Source organism: Moschus berezovskii, chromosome 6 (assembly GCF_049115385.1).
Source record: "Moschus berezovskii isolate FMDL1 chromosome 6, NW_MosBer_1.0, whole genome shotgun sequence".
Lineage (NCBI taxonomy): Eukaryota > Metazoa > Chordata > Mammalia > Artiodactyla > Moschidae > Moschus > Moschus berezovskii.
The window spans coordinates 63,568,823-63,582,002 of record NC_142465.1 but is presented as its reverse complement, the minus strand read 5'-3'; the positions used below and the strand labels follow the sequence as shown (position 1 = coordinate 63,582,002).

The 13,180-nt window shown below is 37.6% G+C and overlaps 1 pseudogene; it reads left to right on the top strand.

Annotated features, from left to right (window-relative positions):
- The first annotated feature begins 1,067 nt into the window (after nt 1–1,067).
- LOC129536063 (olfactory receptor 6C2-like) lies at nt 1,068–12,731 on the top strand (annotated as a pseudogene).
- Nucleotides 12,732–13,180: the final 449 nt, after the last annotated feature.

Here is a 13,180-nt window from a genome sequence, read left to right as displayed (position 1 = left end):
ATAATTATCCTAGTGATGACACCAGATATGGAGATTGCTCTTGCAAACCATCCTTTCCACATGCAAGTCTGAATCTGCCAGCATTAACAACCTATGCACATCTCATGGACTTTCCAGGTGGCACAATGGTGAAGAATCCACCTGCCAATACAGGAGACACAAGAGACATACGTTTGATCCCCTGGAGAAGGAAACAGAGACCCATCCCAGTATTCTTGCCTGGGAAATCCTATGGACAGAGGAGCCTGATGATGGGCTACAGTCCACGGAGTCAAAAAGAATTGGACACTACTTAGTGACTAAACGACAACAAACAACGGAAGAACTAGAGGCAAAGGAAAGGACTGTTGTCCAACTTTTTACTGACCCCACGGTCTGTAGCCTGCCAAGCTCCTCTCTCATATGAAGTTATGAAGTATCAAATTTGTAACATAATGAAAAAGTGATGACTAGCAGCATATTTGGAATCCAAATCCCATTAGAAAAAATATTAATACAATCTTGAAAGCAATTAACTAAGCATTAATGCAAAGGAGATAGGCAAGATATTAAAGCTAACTAAACTGCAAAGAAAAAATTAGTAAAGAATAAAGCAAAAATTATGGAAAAACTGAAAAACAAAAGTAATGAGCAGAAAATGAAGGGCTGCAAGGCAAAAGAAAATAAGTGGACTACTGAGATAGTTCTTTTTTGAGTGATTTAGAAAAAAAAAAGAGAAATCGAAGAATTGTATTGGGAAATAGAGAGCACATCACTGCACATAAATATAGACATAAAAGTAGGATAATTATAATTTTGCCAGTAAGTTTGTAAATAGTTTTTTTCTATAAAATATAACTGGGACAGAAAAAATATAAAATCTGAATACTTTTATAGTTATTACAACTCATTAAAAAATCCAGAATCTAATGGTTTCAACAAAGTTTTAGCAAATATATATGAAAGAGTAAATAGCTAGTTCTACACAGATTTCCAGGCATAGCTAAAAGAGTATGTACAAATTTTTTAAAAAATGAAAATTATAATCTTGATATAAGACTTGACAATAATTTTACAAGGGGTTCTCTATGGTTAAAGAAAGTCACATCCACAGGAAAAAGGAGCTGCCTCATGGGTCAGCCTCCTCCAGCACAGAGCAGGTTGAAGAAGAGTGCAAACAGTAACTACGTGGTCCATTAAGTCATCAGTCAGCAGTTGAGAAGGATGTGATTACAGAGGACAAACAGGAGGTTTCTAAGGTACAGGGACTGTTCTATTTCTTAACCAGTAGTATGGATACCTCAACGACTATACACTGTTTTTCAAACAAAATAGATTTCATTTAAAAATAAAAGTTTCATTTTAAAGCTATACAATAGTACAACTCTATGGTAAGGTAAATTCCATTGGTAAATCCATGTAAACAAACCATACTTTATTCCTAATATAGTTACATGTTTGAAAAATCTTATAGCAAAAATATGACTTGTTATAAGATATATTTATTAAGATCATGACCTTTACTAATTGCAAAATTACTATCTAGATATATCACATATATATCACATACATACATTAGCAAAAAAAAAAATACTAAAGGGGATAAAAATAAACTAATAAAATACCTAGGACTAAATCTGTGTGTAGTTACATAAAAGTACTTTCTCAGTATGATTCATTCTCACATGAAGTTCTACATATAAAATCATAGTTTTTATGAATTTTAATCAAATGCACTGTTTTAACCTCTTCTATGTCCTAGACCAAAAATTCGAACAGTTCTTGACATGATAATAGCCAAATCCTATAATATAGTCTCCAATTACATAAATCCTAATAATAAATAAAACTAGATTAGATTAGATTGATCAAAAAGTTCATAAGATATTATGGAAAATCCCAAATGAAAGCAAAATAGGTTAATTATTAAAACCTCACATTGTTAGGAAATGTTCAGTTTAGTTCAGTTCAGTCGCTCAGTCGTGTCCGACTCTCTGCGACCCCATGAATCACAGCACGCCAGGCCTCCCTGTCCATCACCAACTCCCGGAGTTCACTCAAACTCATGTCCACAGAGTCGGTGATGCCATCCAGCCATCTCATTCTCCGTCGTCCCCTTCTCCTCCCGCCCCCAACCTTTCCCAGCATCAGGGTCTTTTCCAGTGAGTCAACTCGTCACATGAGGTGGCCAAAGTATTGCAGCTTCAGCTTTAGCATCAGTCCCTCCAATGAACATCCAGGATTGATCTCCTCTAGAATGGACTGGTTGGATCTCCTTGCAGTATAAGGGACTCTCAAGAGTCTTCTCCAACACCACAGTTCAAAAGCATCAATTCTTCGGCGATCAGCTTTCTTCACAGTCCAACTCTCACATCCATACATGACCACGGGAAAAACCATAGCCTTGACTAGACGGACCTTGGTTGGCAAAGTAATGTCTCTGCTTTTTAATATACTATCAAGGTTGGTCATAACTTTCCTTCCAGGGAGCAAGCGTCTTTTAATTTCATGGCTGCAATCAGCATCTGCAGTGATTTTGGAGCCCAAAAAAACAAAGTCTGACACTGTTTCCACTGTTTTTCCATCTATTTCCCATGAAGTGATGGGACCAGATGCCATGATCTTTGTTTTCTGAATGTTGAGCTTCAAGCCAACCTTTTCACTCTCCTCTTTCACTTTTATCAAGAGGCTTTTGAGTTCCTCTTCACTTTCTGCCATAAGGGTAGTGTAGGGGATTAAATCTGTTTCTCTGTTTGTTTTTCTAGTAGTAAAATGGGAACGTGTCCTCTGTGTGATGCTGTTCCATCTACCCTCTCAGAAGATAGTGTCCCTGCTGCTGCCTGTTTTACTTGCTTTGCCAAAGTTAATTAAGCAAAAGTTTCATTAGTGATGTCAGAACCTAGGTTACCAACGATTATTTACTTTATTCATTTGGATGATCCAGGCACCTCCAGAAGATTGAGCAGAAGACTATAAATATCATTAATGTTGGAGTCAGAAAGCCAACTCCCTGCTTAGAACCATCATAGTTCTTCCAGATCCCAAAGGAATTCCTTTTGTTCTCCTCCCTTACTTCAGGTCCTCATCCATCAAGACAGAGTCCAAAGGAAAGTGTTTCCAAAGTTTAAAATAAGAGAGTCTCTAATGAGAGTCCCTATCTGATATGAAAATGGAAAATGCAACATTGAAGACCCCCTCAAAGATGACTAGAAAGAATATGTAGGGCAAAATGGCTGTCTGAGGAGGCCTTAAAAATAGCTGTGAAAAGAAGAGAAGCCAAAAGCAAAAGAGACAAGGAAAAATATACTCATTTGAATGCAGAGTTCCAAAGAAGAGCAAGGAGAGAGAGAAGAAAGCCTTTCTCAGTGATCAATGCAAAGAAATATAAGAAAACAATAGGATGGGAAAGACTTGAGATCTCTTCAGGACAATCAGAGATACCAAGGTAACATTTCATGCAAAGATGGGCTCAATAAAGGACAGAAATGGTAGGGACCTAACAAAAGTAGAAGATATTAAGAAGAGGTGGTGAGAATACACCGAAGAACTATACAAAAAAGATCTTCACAACCCAGATAATCATGGTGGTGTGATCACTCACCTAGAGCTGCTGCTGCTGCTGCTGCTAAGTCACTTCAGTCGTGTCCGACTCTGTGTGACCCCATAGACGGAAGCCCACCTAGAGCTAGACACCCTAAAATGTGAAGTCAAGTGGGCCTTAGGAAGCATCACTAAGAACAAAGCTGGAGGTGATGGAATTCCAGTTGAGCTACTTCAAATCTTAAAAGACGTTGCTGTGAAAGTGCTGCACTAAATATGCCAGCAAATTTTGAAAACTCAGCAGTGACCACATGACAGGAAAAGGTCAGTTTTCATTCCAATCCCAAAGAAAGGCAATGCAAAAAATACTCAAACTACAGCACAATTTCACTCATCTCACACGCTAGCAAAGTAATGCTCAAAATTCTCCAAGCCAGGCTTCTATAGTACATGAACCGTGAAATTCCAGCTATTCAAGCTGGTTTTAGAAAAGGCAGAGGAACGAGAGATCAAATTGAAACATCTGCTGGATCACTGAAAAAGCAAGAGAGTTCCAGATAAACATCTATTTCTTCTTTACTGACTATGTCAAAGCCTTTGACTATGTGGATCACAATAAACTGTTGAAAATTCTTCAAGAGAAGGGAATATCAGACCACCTGATTGGCCTCTTGAGAAATCTGTTTGCAGGTCAGGAAGCCACAGTTAGAACTGGACATGGAACAACAGATTGGTTCCAAATAGGAAAATGAGTATGTCAAGGCTGTATATTGTCACCCAGTTTATTTAACTTCTATACAGGGTACATCATGAGAAACACTGGCTGGATGAAGCAAAAGCTGGAATCGAGATTGCTGAGAGAAATTCAATAACCTCAGATATGCAGATAACACCACCCTTATGGCAGAAAGTGAAGAACTAAAGAGCTTCTTGATGAAAGTGAAAGAGGAGAGTGAAAAAATTGGCTTAAAGCTCAACATTCAGAAAACTAAGATCACGGCATCCGTTTCCATCACTTCGTGACAAATAGATGAAGAAACAGTGGAAACAGTGGCAGATTTTATTTTCGTGGGCTCCAAAATCACTGCAGATAGTGACTGCAGCCATGAAATAAAAAGATGCTTACTCTTTGGAAGAAAAGGAGTAAGTATGTATGTAAGTAAGTATGACCCACCTAGACAGCATGTTAAAAAGCACAGACATTACTTTTCAACAAAGGTCCATCTAGTCAAGGCTATGGTTTTTTCAGTAGTCATGTATGGATGTGAGAGTTGGACTATAAAGAAAGCTGAGCACTGAAGAATCAATGCTTTTGAACTGTCGTGTTGGAGAAGACTCTTGAGAGTCCCTTGGACTGCAAGGAGATCCAACCAGTCCATCCTAAAGGAGAGCAGTCCTGAGTGTTCATTGGAAGAACTGATGTTGAAGCTGAAACTCCAATACTTTCACCACCTGATGTGAAGAACTGACTCACTGTAAAAGACCCTGATGCTGGGAAAGTTAGAGGGCAGGAGGAGAAGGGGACAAGAGAGGATGAGATGGTTGGATGGCATCACCAACTCAATGGACATGAGTTCGAGTAAACTCTGGGAGTTGGTGATGGACAGGGAGGCCTGGCATGCTGCAGGCCATGGTGTCAAAAAGAATCAGACATGACTGAGCGACTGGACTGAACTGAACTGAACTGTAATATCCTGTGAGACCACTGCAGAGGTACATCTCCCTTATCACACACAGGCAAACACAGTAAGGAGCTGTCTGTTGATGCCAGGAAAAATTGTCAAATGAATAAGTACCATAAGGAAGCTAGGAGAACTACTTTCTCTTTTGAGAGATAAGAGTAAGAAATATGTGTTGTTATTTTCTTGTATGATGTGCTTAAACTTGTTTCTGTTTGTAATATGGAAACTTGTAATAGACATAGTATGAATTATCCAATAGTCCTTTGTAAAATTCAGGTCATAACCAGGGCTATATTTTTATACAGATAAGTTGGCACCCAGGCAGATTAATTCAAGAATACACAGAAACACATCTTTCAAATCCCTGGGATTTATACCCCAAAAGGATATTACACTGCCTAAAATGTCAACATTTTCTAAATTGGAAATCTAAATTCTAGATTCTGTATTTTATGATGAAAAATTTAAGCAGAAATATTTTAATTTTTCCTCAGTGTCTATTTCGTGCATGCTAAGTTGCTTCAGTTGTGTCAGACTCTAGGTGACCCTATGGACTATAGTCTGCCAGGCTCTTCTGTTCTTTGAGATTCTCCAGGGAAGAATACTGAAGTGGGTTGCCATGCCCTTCTACAGGGGATCTTCCTGACCTAGGGATCAAACCCTAGTCTCTTATGTCTCCTGAACTGGCAGGCAGGTTGTTTACTCTAAAGCTACTTGTGGAAAGCCCTAAATATCTAACTTACTCAACAGACAGTAATTGGAAGACTCAGCAGAGAGATACACTTTTTGCTGTTTAAGAAGCACTGCAGAGGAGAAAGCAAGGTTGAGGAGAGTATTTCACTAACAATTTTGGCATGTTGTGTATTCAGAAGGAGAAGTATGAGAGAAAGACGACCTCAGGGATAACAGATTTTAGTTATTTCACTGCTTATTCTACTTATTATGGCCGTTTTACCATCTTGAAGTAGTTAAGAGAAAATTAATTCTTAGAGAAACCACAATCAAGGACAAGTCAAAGAATAAAGCATCATGGACTATTAGTATGCGGTTTAATTTGCTTAAAAGAGAAACTGTGAATAAACTGACCTTACCTAACAAAAGCAAAACAGGAATTATATAGCAAAAAAGGATTGAAGAGATAAGAAAAATCTCAGAGTTTGAAAACAAAGAACACTCTTTTTCTCTCCTTGTATAAGCTATTGAATGGTATGAGAGGCTCGAAAAGAGAACACTCCTTTAGGGGGTGGAAGGGTCACCAGGGAAACAGTTACCATTACTTATTGAAGTTTTGAAAAGTCTTGAGAATTTAAGTGCTAGGCTGTCACTAAATGATGTTGGCCATTAGCTTTGTTAGTGTCTTCATCTTAGTTGTGCCAGATCTGCACATTTCCCCTTTTAGAGTTTTTCATTAGTTTCTCTGCATGAATGCCCATTTTCCTGTGATGATTCATTTAAAGCAAGGTTGGCCTTGCCATACGTACCTCAAGGGATTTTATAAGGCATATGTCCAAATGAAGAGAGGACTTAGTTTTTCCAGATGCAGAGGTTCATGTCATTTGCGGGAAATATTTTAAAACCAATGGAGTGAAAAATTGTACATATAACCAACTAATTGATGTCTCCAGGGAGATACTCTTTAATTCAATGATGGAGAAACAGCAGGAACCCAGAGACTGTTTTCAGATGTGACAAATTTTCTGAACTGTCATTATAAATAATTAATACCAGTTATGGTGCCCTGAACAGAAATAGACCTTTACTTCTTGTTGAAGAATATATATAATTGTCACAGATAATATCAACAAAATAAAACTCATAATACAGAGGAAGAAGCTGCCTTCTCTTCTTTCATGTTTATCTGAAATTATAATGTATATATGCATAATAAGTGATTGGAAGGGAAGTGTAGATTTAAGTGATGATGTTCAAGTAAGGCAACAGACTTCCTTAATTGCCTGGGTGTATCTCAAGCATTGATATACATATAAAACTCTTGATCATCATACCAAAATAGTCTAATTTTTATTTTTTCATGGGCACCTAACCTCTCCACCCCACTACCTAGTTGAAAACTTTTAGGTCTCTCTGAGAAGAGGACTCTATATTGTGAACCTACTTGATGAATCCTATTCAGAGTAACACACATTAAACAATGTAGTTAAATGCAAATTTTTGTGGAAGAAGAGGGTACCACATTAATAAACAGCTACAGTGAGAATTCTAGTATAAGTTGAATGAGTTTTATAATACAGAACCTAGCTCTGTGCTTGACAGATAGTAGACACTGGATGGAATATTTCCATTTAAAATAGGCTGTCTCAGATTTCCTAATAGCCAGGTGGAAGCAACTCCTGACATAGAAGTAAGTGCATGTGCTTCAGTGGGAGGCAGGGGTGACAGAAAAGTTCAGAGTTGCTTCATTATATAAGAAGAGTAAGTTCAGGAGATTTTCAGAGTGTAGGAGTCCAGTAATGGTTTGCACAGATCTCAGCCTATGGATAAGACTGGACCTATGGCTCTTATGATTACAAGACTCCCTTTAGACATAACCATCAGAAAAGTTTAAAGATATATATTTCTTACAGATTCTGGAAAGCATATGACACACTTGCTGCCACACACTGAGGTGATGGGAAGAGAAATGGAAAAGGCAGAGAGGAGACTAGGTATTCTTCTTTTGTTGGGGTCCAAGGTCAGGACTAGGGTCTCAAGGGCTCACTCTTTAATGGTGAACTTAAGACACAAGTGAGGAACTTGAAAGCCTGGGAAGAGAAAAAACAAAAGAAACAAATGATTAGTTATTCAGACAGTAAAGAATCTGCCTGCAATCCAGGACATCCGGGTTCAATCCCTGGGTGGGGAAGATGCCCTGGAGAAGGGAATGGCTACCCACTCCATACTCTTTCCTGGAGAATCCCATGGAGAGGAGGCTGGCAGGCTACAGTTCATGGGGTCACAAAGAGTTGGACAAGATTGAGCTACTAACACTTTCACTTCACTTTCAAGCTCTCTAAAACAAAGGAGCCTGACAAGAGGGGTGGAGGGTGATGTTGGCCTGGATCTCTACCTAGTCTGGTGACTGGACATGTGTTTATTGGAGCCTTCTTTGAAGTGGATGCCCTGACTGTGAAAGCCAAAGTCAGGCACCTGCATTATGAAAAGAAAAGTCAACAGTCAGGGCTTACCTTACAATACCGTCAATGCACAGCCAAGTACACCTTGAGAAGTTAGACAGAGAGAGGTTGGGCTTTTAGGTGGTGAGCTGAGAGAACAAAGGCCATTAAGACAAACATCACCTTTGCCCTTGCATTTGTGGGAAGGTTTCTGAAAGGATAAGACCAATATAAATTAGGAGAATGACAAGATTCTTGTCTTCTGAAAAATGAGAAGATCTATTCACACTTGTTTAATAAAATATGAAGATGGAAAAGATGATTAAAAGCAATATTGTATTTCTGAAGAAGAAAAATATAACAAAAGCTGATTAAATTTAAACTTTGGATAAAGGATCACCTTAGAAAATAGGAAAAATTAAAAAGCAAACTACAAGTCAAATAATCAGGTAAATTTTGCCATTAAGACAATCAGTGGAAAAGCTGTCTAAAACTCAACATTCGAAAAACAATGACTATGGCATCTGGTCCCATCACTTCATGGCAAATAGATGGGGAAGCAATTGAAACAGGGAGATACTTTAATTTGGGGGGCTCCAAAATCACTGCAAATGGTGACTGCAGTCATGAAATTAAAAGATGCTTGCTCCTTGGAAGAAAAGCTATGACAAACCTAGACAACATACTAAAAAACAGAGACATTACTTTGTCAACAAAGGTCCAGATGGTCAAAGCCATAGTTTATCCAGTAGTCATGTATGGATGTGAGAGTTGGACCATAAAGAAAGCTGAGCACCAAAGAATTGATGCTTTTGAATTGTGGTGTTGAAGAAGACTCTTGAGAGTCCCTTGAACTGCAAGGAAATCAAACCAGTCCGTCCTCAAGGAAATCAGTCCTGAATACTCATTGGAAAGACATGTTGAAGCTGAAACTCCAATACTTTGGCCACCTGATGTGAAGAACTGACTCATTGGAAAAGACCCTGATGTTGGGAAAGATTGAAGGAAGGAGGAGAAGGGGGTGATAGAGGATGAGATGTTTGGATGGCATCACAGACTCGATGAACATGAGTTTGAGCAAGCTCTGGGAGTTGGTGATGGACAGGGAAGCCTGGTGTACTGCAGTCCATGGAATTACAAAGAGTTGGACATGACGAGCTGAACTGAACTAAAGACAATCAGAATTAACATTTTGTTCTCCTTTCCAAATAATATTGCTTCTCTAGTAAAAGAAGCAATATTAACTGTGTCACTGTGATTTAGTCATAGTCAATTCATGAGAGAATGAGATCAGGCTGTGAAAATGGAGAAGGAAACGATCTTGCAGTATGAGTAACAGCTTAATAATAACTATGGAGTTGATAATTTACTGAATATTGTTATAGATCTCTGTATAAGTCAGAGTTCTTTTTTGAGTGTGTCTGATTCCAAACTCTTGAGATTTCTACTATATTTAAAAAACTAAACTGTACTACCACCTACCTAGGGTAATAGAAAGTCCTTTCTATATTTGGCTCCTAACAGAGAATCAGTGCAAAAGAAACCAATCCAGTGCTAATATACCACTAATATTGTTCAGTTGACTCCTGAACAATGAGATTTTGAACTGTGTGGTTCCACTTATAGGCAGCTTTTTTTTCAATAAATACAGTGGGAACACTTTTGGAGATTTACACCCAGGGCAGATTCATATCAATGTATGGCAAAACCAATACAATAATGTAAAGAAATTAGTCCCCAATTAAAATAAATAAATTAAGGGGAAAAAAAAGAAAATAAAAGAGCATAACATATACCAAAACAAATTAAAAATTCACAGAGGAGCCATGTACCCTAGAAATAACAAGACATTTACGAAAAAGTTGTTTGTGTCATAAGTGCAAATATATATATATATGGATACTAGTCTATCCTTGTATGTTCAGAAGGCATTGTCGTTGTTCAGACACTAAGTCATGTCCAATTTTGGAAACATAACCTACCATCCAAATAGTTACTGTTCAGTTGCGAAGTCTTGTCCAACTCTTTGCAACCCCATGAACTGCAGCACACCAGGCTTTCCTGTTTTTCACTATCTCCCAGAGTTTGCTCAAACTCATGTCTGTGTAAAAAAAGAGATTCAAAGTTACAAAAATCAGAATAATGATATGGAATCCCTTTGGAAAATGACTAATTGGGTCCCCAGTTAAATCACTAATTGGGTCCCCAGTTGCTTGCCCATGATCATATAGTGGTTAGTACTCTGACATGTGAAAAATGACTGATATTTAATTTAAAGAACATTTGACTCCAGGTTCATGGGGTCGCAAAGAGTCGGACATGACTTAGCGACTGAACTGAACTGAAAATAGCTACAAAAATGTGCCATCGATTTCAAATGCAATAAAAGTTTTATAGGTGTTAGTAGAGCAAGGGGTCATTGGAATTGAAGGTCAGGTTGAAGAAGCTTAAAGCATAAACTGAGCAGGGATGAGATGAGAAGACAAGAAACTATTATCTTGTCAAAGGCATTAAAAACATAATGAAAATAGTCACAGCATGGAAGAATAATTTTGATAATATTTAAAAAGCTGTCACTTCAGAGCTTCAGGAACAACAGTCAGTTACCTGAAAAATAACATGGATGTACATGAGCATATTTCTTTTGCAAATAGCACAATCTTTCTTCACACTATAGATAAAATGAGGGTTCAGTCGCTCAGTCATGTCCAACTCTTTGAGACCCTAAGGACAGCAGCCCAGCATACTCCTCTGTCCATGGATTCTCCAGGCAAGAATGCTCAAGTGGTTTGCCATTTCCTTCTCCAATAGATAAAATAGTAGTGCTTGAAACCAACTATGAATTAAGAATAGGAAAACAAGTAGAAAAGCATAAATGGACAGAGGAAAGTGTCATGATCCAGGCTTGTGTTTTGTCATCATTCTTCTTTGTTTTCCAAGAGAAATACATCTTACCCTTTAAAGAATCCTTGGAAAGTAACAATTGAAGAGAATTCATCTTCATCATCTGGATACATCCCATATCCAAGGTTTGTCTTGGACAAAAAAAGGTTAAATACATATGAAGTAGTATCATCTTTTTTCCCTACTTTTTGTAAATTTAGTCCATGTCATGAATTAACAAACATCTGTAAATTTTGAGGGGCAAACAATGATCTGAGAAAAAGTTGGTTTGATAATAACATGAATTCTAAAGGAATAATCCACGCTCACACTTGTAAATTCTGAAAGACCGTCAGAACAGTGATGATACTGATTATAATGTGAAGGGCTAACTAAATGTAGACCAATGTGAAGGCATAAACAAATGTAGACTGATGTGAAGGGATAAGTAAATATAGACTGGTTTGTTTGGCTGTAACTGCAAAGTGTTTTGCTACAGAATTCATAGACCAACCTCCTCATAAAATCTCTTTGATTTTCACTTGTCAACTGGATAGATTTCAAAACTCAGTGGTGAAAAATCACACAGCAGCAACAACTTTCATCCTCCTGGGACTGACAGATGACCCACAACTGCAAATCCTGCTTTTCATCTTTCTATTTCTCACTTGATGGTTGAGTGTTACAGGGAACTTGACGATCATCACACTCACGTTGGTAGACTCCCATCTTAAAACTCCTATGTACTTCTTCCTCAAAAATTTTCCTTCTTGGAAGTCTCATTTACCACTGTCTGTATTCCTAGGTTTCTGTACAATATATCAACTGGGGAGAATACCATTATCTTCAATGCTTGCACACGTCAAATATTCTTATTATTCTGTTTGGAGCAACAGAAATTTTCTGCTGGCAGCCATGTACTATGACCACTATGTGGCCATCTGTAAACCCCTGCATTACATGACCATCATGAACAATAGAGTCTGCACCTTCTTTGTCTCAGCTGTTGGGTTTTGGGTTTGATGATCATTGTCCCACCTTTAGCTTGGGCCTCCAACTGGAATTCCATGATTCCAATGGCATCAATCATTTTAGATGCAATGCAGGTCCCCTCCTAAAGATCTCATGCTCAGATACGTGGGTAATAGAACAAATGGTTTTCCTCATGGCTGTATCTGCACTCATTATCACCCTAGTGTGTGCATTTCTGTCCTACACGTACATCATCAGGACAATTCTGAGGTTTCCCTCAGTCCAACAAAGGAAAAGGGCCTTTTCTACCTGCTCTTCCCACATGATTGTAGTTTCTATCACCTATGGAAGCTGTATCTTCATCTATGTCAAACCCTTGGCAAAGGAAGCAGTGGCCATAAATAAAGGTGTCTCAGTGCTCACCATTTCTGTGGCCCTTTTGTTGAACCCCTTCATTTAGACCCTGAGGAGTAAGCAAGTGAAGCAAGCTTTCAATAACTCCATAAAGAGGATTATATCTCTCTCAAAAGAATCCAAGTTTTTATCAATCAGAGTAAAATGAAAATCTTCTAAATATTTAAATACAGCTTCTAATTATATCATTGCTCTGCACCTATAATTTCATCATTTTATCTTTCTCAAATACATTTAATACTGCTTCCTAATCTCACCATAATCAAACTTCTGTCAAATCAAACTCATACATGGTGTTTTCTCTTATCGTGAAACTATAAAATATACTTCCAAGTAATTAAACTTGTTCACTTCTGACCTAGATCTAAGAGATCTAAGAGAAGTAGGAAAGTAATAATATTTAAAGTATATAAATAATAATAATAATAATAATTTTACTAATAGTACTCTAAAATAAAATTATAGAAATTAAGATCATAAATCTAAGAATCAAATAAAACAGAAGTCAATAACAATAAACTTGTATTAAAAATAAATTTTTCCAAATAGGTATTCCAAGCTAATTAATGAAACAACAAACAGGAAACAAATATGTCA